Source organism: Meleagris gallopavo, chromosome 6, assembly GCF_000146605.3.
Source record: "Meleagris gallopavo isolate NT-WF06-2002-E0010 breed Aviagen turkey brand Nicholas breeding stock chromosome 6, Turkey_5.1, whole genome shotgun sequence".
Taxonomy (NCBI): domain Eukaryota; kingdom Metazoa; phylum Chordata; class Aves; order Galliformes; family Phasianidae; genus Meleagris; species Meleagris gallopavo.
The window spans coordinates 8,200,891-8,207,825 of record NC_015016.2 but is presented as its reverse complement, the minus strand read 5'-3'; positions in this window follow the sequence as shown (position 1 = coordinate 8,207,825).

Genomic DNA, 6,935 nt, shown 5'->3' with positions numbered 1-6,935 from the left:
CGGCCGCTTCCTCAGCCGCAAACAGGAAATGGCGTCACGAGCGCCGTCACTTCCGCCAGGCTGTTTCCGGAAGTTTCTCGAACGACGCACGGGCCGTCTGCTCCCGCACGGCCGCGCGCACGTGAGGGTGGGGCGCCCCCTGCTGGCCGTGGGAAGGAGTGGGCGCTTCCACCCGCCGCGACCACACAAGGTAGAGTGGCTCGCTCACGGCTGAGGGCTGCCTGCATGAGTCAGTTTGACATTTTTGCTGCAAAACACAGAAAACACAAAGAGATGTTTCCTAACGAATAGGAAGAAACAAGAGGTTTAATCATTAGAAAAATTACATAATTGTGTCTTAATTGGCTAACGCTTAACGACTTAGAAGTGGGATATGAATACATTTCCCAAGACTTTGCAGAAAGAATGGTTGGTACAGCCACCAATTAAAAATATCATTCACTGGGGTACCTTTTTTAACTTAATATCATTGTCTGTGGTAGTTCAAAGGAAAGATAACAGGAACTCATTATATATATATTTGTTTTCTTTATGTTGGTTTGCTGTTTAATTTCCATTCTCTGGGTTACAGGGAAAGGCAGAGGATTGCCATAAACACAGCAGATGACAAACCCAGCTGGAAGTGGTGCTGCAGAACGTACAGCAGAGCACGCTGCAAGGATCTGGGAGAGAGCAATGTCAGTACCCCCAAAACACAGTGCTGCATGGGGTTGTTATGGCCCAAGTACAGCTCCCAGCATTTACAATCACAGGTCCTATGAGCAGGGAGAAATAAGTACAGGCTTCATGCTGATGTCACCCCTAATACAGCAGCCGTGGCACCGCTCAGCTTCAACCAAAGAAGTCTCTCCTACTCACCTGTGGTGTCAAGCTCCCCCTGTTGGTAAACGACCAGTCATTCCTGCTGGAGTCACCTTTCCAAGATGTCAGCTCAGCCTGCAGGATTTTCCAGGTCAATCCCATCTGTTATGCATCCACCCACAGCTCAAAAGAAATATTGTGGCAATGATTGCTTTCCTTTGAAGAGGAGCACTCTGATTCATATTGACAGTTAACTACTGCTGAGCCACCTTCTCACCCAAACTTTCTCTCATTCAAGCTGCGTAGCTCAGGTATCACAGGGCAGGGCTAATTCCACAAGAGTTCATTAATACTCTTCTTTAATATTCTTCTCACCCACGGTTTGATTTCCTCTCTATACTCAGTCCCACTCAATTCAGTTAAGATTTCTCAGAACTATTAAGCTTTAGCATTAGTCTTACAGTAGGACAAAAGTCCTCACAAAAGAACTGGCTGCCCAAGTGTTTTCCATACAGTACAGTAGGATCTTGCAGTCTCTGTATTAAAAAGTTAACACAGGTAAAAGGAGGAGGAACAACTTAGGTAAAGAGCCCAAACCGCCTTCTCACCTGAAGTAATATCTTGAGATTTTAGTTGTAGGAAATGCTTAATTAGATCTGCCGATAAGACTAATAAAACAGAAGACCTTTTTGATTCAGAAAACTTCTGCACCGCCACAAAGGTATTTGCAAAGCATGAAGTGAAAGTGATTTGTATTTGTATGGCTGGCTGCTTGCAGAAAAAGCCTGAAATATTGTTAATTGTGCTAAGGAGCAACAAACCTGATGCTCCTGAAAGACAGAGGGGCTGGGATCAGTGCTCCAATAGCAGCAGCTGATAAGGTGTGGTGGCTCTACAGGCACTGGTATGGAAGATTTGGGCAGACATGGGCTGGCATCTAAGCACTGAGTCATAAGAATAAATCCTGTTATTAGAGGATCTTCATTGCTCAGGAATTTTCAGCTCTCACTTTGGAACATGAGGCAAAGGTCATTCTTCACTTTCACAGAACTTCAGCTGCCCAGAGTTAAGTATCGTAGTTCAAACCCTCTGACTATGAAGATCGAGAGAAAGAGGGGCGTCTCCAGGGCACTCTACCCTGGTTCTACCCACCTTGGCAACGCATATCAGTAAAGAAAGAACCGACCTCTGGATCTCTGAGTTGCCTCTGCCATTGGTAGTGCCCAGCCAGCCACCTCCCAGATGGCAGAAGTTAAGCGAGAGCCGAACTGGTAGCTGTAACCTAATGATAGAACCACGTGGCAATAGAATCATGTGCCATGAGTCCAGGAGATATCAGCAATTCACATTGTTCCCAGATTCGTTTGTTGGGGGTTTTAATCAATAATTTTTATTACTGATGGAGGTCAACTGAAAAGCCCATCAGAACATAAGAAACACTTGAAAATGCTGCATTAGAGAGAGATTAATATTAGTTTCTTCAATGTGGTAACGGCTGTAGCCTTTTTGGCCTGCTGCTCTGGTCTGCTGCTTAATGAATCCAGTTTTTCTATTTACAGATTCTATTTTTGGTGTTAGCAAAGAACTTATGTATCAAAGACTGTTCTCACATCACTTGATTATAGTAATACTGGCAAAGCAATTCTGGAAAGTGCCACTTAATTAAAAATAAGCACTAACTTTTTTGCTGATAGCTTATCAGAAACAATTAGACTTGAAATACGGGCAATACACCTAACGCTTAAAACTAAGTAGAAGCTTTAAAAGCACAAAATAATCAATTATTAGAATTCTCCTGAGTTTTTCTGCTGAGCACAACCTCAGTTTTCATTTGTATGGAGCTTCTTAGGTAATAAATAGGATCCAAATTTATCTGGATGCCTCTTTGTAGCCAAAAGCTTGAGCAGAAAAGATGTTTTTGAGGAGTGGCTGAGACATTTCCAGATAGCTGGTGCTTTCCCCAACTCCTCATAAAGCACCAGATATATTCTACTGATTACTTGGGGTGTAAAGACAACATTCTAAGAACAGGTGCTGGCAAACACAAGATCTCACAGTCGGTGACAAGTGTTTATTCTTTGCAAGGACAGCTTGATCAGCATTTCTATTAATTAATTTGGTATGAGATAGGCTTCCTAATCTGTACGCCAATGGCAAATACGTGTTAATTCTGTTGTTTTTCATCCATAGCCGGATAGGTCTAACAAGTAAGTACATCTCAAATAACTGCACAGAACTTAGAGCTCTGCCACTGTTTGAAAGACAGAGGTGAAAAATACTATGCAGAGCAGTAATAAATCAATTAAAGATACGAAGGATAGAAGGTAGTCATTTCTTCAGAAGGTTTGTTTGACAGCATAGAGCAAAACTGCACAGCAGCTGATGAGAAATGCTTTTCCTGGATCTAACATTTGGATAAGCAGAATTAGCAAGATGATTCACAATAACACCATCTGGTGAATGAACGGTTCCTTCTTCAGCAACCAAGAACTACGTGCAACTATAAACACAGAACAAAAGAGAAATAAAGCAAAACTATCTTTTGTCATGTCCAAATGTTACGCAGTATGAACTAATGGCAGTTCTGGGGAGGCAGAAGAGAATAACCATGAATACATGGGACATTTGAGCAGACCTATGAATTAAATGCTGCAAACAGAATACAGGTTTGTACAGAGCAGCAGGTAGTTTCTCAGAGAGTGTCGGTGCTCTCGAATACACTGTTGGAAGGATGCACTGAGTCAAAGCTAAATCTTATGGTTGAGGCTGGGCTCACAGTGAGAACTCCAGAGCCTGACAACTGAAGTTACACATCATGATGAGGATACAGACCAACTAAGAGTCTGTATCAGCACCCCAGTTACAAGCTGTGGAATACTATCAAACTTTAGCCACAGAACTCCACATGTATTGCAAAATGAAAGAAGAGTGTTTCTGCAAAGTCTCAAGAAAACTCAAATTATTTTATTCACAAAAGCAGAAGTCAATAAAAATATAGATATCCTGATCAGTTTTACAGACCATGTTTGTTTCTCCTTTACTGACAGGCAAAGCAACATGGGAAAAAAAATAGTAACAAGCATTTACATCACAAACCATTATTAACACAGACTCATGTATATGAGCAAATAGGTTTTAAAGTTTTTGCATATAAATACAAAAAAAAATTACAGTTCCAACAAAACACTCCAAGAAAAACAGCTCATTTTCTCTTGTTTCTGTGCTGCATTCTTTTTTCAGTGGTGGAAAGAGCATGTGCTGCATTATTGGCATCTAACAAATTGCTTATGGCTTAAACTGCAATTTAGCATGATCTCACTGCATGGCTTGAAGTCTTTCTTTGATTTCCAAGCCCCTTTGCAGATGAAGTTAGGATGTTCCTACTAGATTCAAGTGATGCCCCAAACCCCTGTCCACACTGTTACCAATAGCGTCAAGCAGCTCATTTTACTTCCAATATGGAGCACCCCACAGAAAACTAACCAAAGATATCCTTGTTCAAACTTTTATCAGCTCAGTGTTCGCTTGTGAAGCCGGAGACAAATCTCTCCTTGTAGATGGAAATTTTCCCCAGAAATAAAAGAGTGAGATCTGCAAAATGTACATAAGCATGGCTTCTTGGGACGATGGAAAATAACTGTGATACTAACAAGGCATGCCATTTCTGTGGGGCTTTAACATCCAGCAAGCAGGACAAAACTTACATCCAGAAGAATTCTCACCAAGAGACAAAGACCAAGTGCTACATTTATTCTTTCAGTTCTCTTTATTCCTTTTAACTGTGGAGAGACAAAGAATTTGTACTCTTCCCATCATAAAGATGGATATTTTTTTTTTAAGCTTGCTTGTGAAGTTTATTTGAAAAAGGCAAAAAGAAAATGCTGCCATATTCCAAAAAGCAAGAACTGAACCAGGAAGAAAACACACAGAACTACTGAAACTGTATGGAAGGGCTGTCCTGCACAGACAGCAACTCCAAAACTGCAACTGGGACAGCCAAGCTGATGATCAAAAACTATAGCCAAAGTGCCTTCTGCCTCTGCCTACCTAAACTCCGTGAGCATCACAACTGGGAAAGAACCTTGCACTTGTTTTAAAGAACAGAAAATCCATTTTCACATATAAACAATTCTTGCCATGTGAGAGCTACAAGAGCTCATTTAAACCACTTAGCTCATCAGGACATAACTAAGTACACTCACATTATTTCTCATCCTTTCCTCCCCTATCCCTTAAAATATTCAGCAATAAAACATGGAAAAGCAGGATTTCACACTTCATCTTGTCTATATCATAAACAGTCGACAGTCAGAACTGAAAAACTCGTTGCCAATGGAAAGCCCTGCCCTCTTATTGCAGTCTGAGTGTTTCTTCCTCCAGCCTACCCCACGTGTTGAACTCGCAGTAACAGAACAGCACACACTGCCTCCTCTTACAGAAGCTGAAAGCATACAATACCAGTCATGATTACACGGCATGACTTCAACACAGTATTTGAATAGGACTACTTTTTTTATTATTGTAATTATTTTTTTACAAAATACACATACAGCACTACCAAAAGAATGAAATTGAAAAATAATTTCAAAATATTTAAAGCATTAGGTTATCAAATAAATAATGCTTTCAAGAAGCGTTCATGTTTTGCAATTAAGAGGAGGCAGTTTCACTACTACCGATTTCTTTTTCAACTTCTTTACAAGTTTCATAATTTACGTAGAAAAAATATACATGAAAAGAATTCTGGGATAACGTATAGGTTGGTTATGTATTATTTAATATAAATAAAAAGCCTAAAGCAAAACCAAAAACAATTACTTTATTTCTGTACATCAAGACTACAAACAGCATTTTAACACTCCATTTTTTACCCAACTTAAGAAATTATACATTTTTATATGGTTACCAGTAAACATCTTAAAACCACTCCATTTCCCCACATTTAAAAGGATATTGCTGATTACTGCTTTTTAAATACGAAATCCAACAGTTCTCAGTAACAGCAATTTTTTTTTTTTTGCATAAGAGATGAATATAAAACTGATTGTAAATTTGATGATTTAAAATATAAAACTAAAGTTCAGATGGATGCACTTATTAATCTTACAGTTTCAACTAGAATTCCTTTTTCAAACTGACTGCAGTTCCCGTACAAACACCCAGTGCCTACTACCAGAATCACAGAACCATAGGGATGGAAGGGACCTCTGGAGATCACCCAGTCCAACCCCGCCACTAAAGCAGGTTCCCTACAGTAGGTTACAAGTAGGTCAGAGGATCAGTTCCTTCCACGTGAAACCAAGTTAATCCCAGAAATCAAGTTACACGAAGCAGCATATTCCCACCTACTTCTCTTAGCAGAAAAACTGCAGGCAAATGGATGTGAAAGCTGTCTAATCACAAAAAATAATGAATTTGACTAGCAACTACAGCACAGATAGGGTATTTAGGATGGAAAAAAATGACAGGCGAAAGGAATGTGAACACCACAGGCTTCAAATATAAAAGAAAGCCTGATAACTTTGGTTTAAATAATTTTAATAGTTGTTACATGTGTACTTTTCTAAAGTGATGACTTTTGCATGTACTGTGTATGCAACGGGAGGCTGATACATTAAAAAAACCTGTACAGGCACAAAAGACAGAAACAGAACAGAGAAAACGTGGATAGTCATATCAGTTTATGACAGTGTTCAAGTGATAATGACACAGCCAAAGGTTGAACTCAAAATAAGCATGCCAATCTGACTTCTTCAAGGTATTTCAGAAAGCACAAATAAAATATTATAAACATTTTATCTCAGTGCCTACCATCTTAAGGGAAGGTAGTATCAAACAAAATCAGTTATGTCTTAATTGCAACAACTATGGTTTGTAAACAATTCTACAGCATAAGTGAAGATGTTAGGATATCAGTAATGAACATTTTCATCCTCTCAGTTGTGGGATATCTGCAAACATCTGCTTCACTTTCATCTAGAAGACTACTCACAGGATGTTAGCCTCATCTCATCCCGATGTGCTGCATAGTACATAACTTTAATGCCAGTTTGTGACTTTTTTCTTATGTTTGAACAGCACAAAGCCAAAGCTTCGTCTTTGGTTAATTTCACTGAGATGTCACTTTTTTTTTT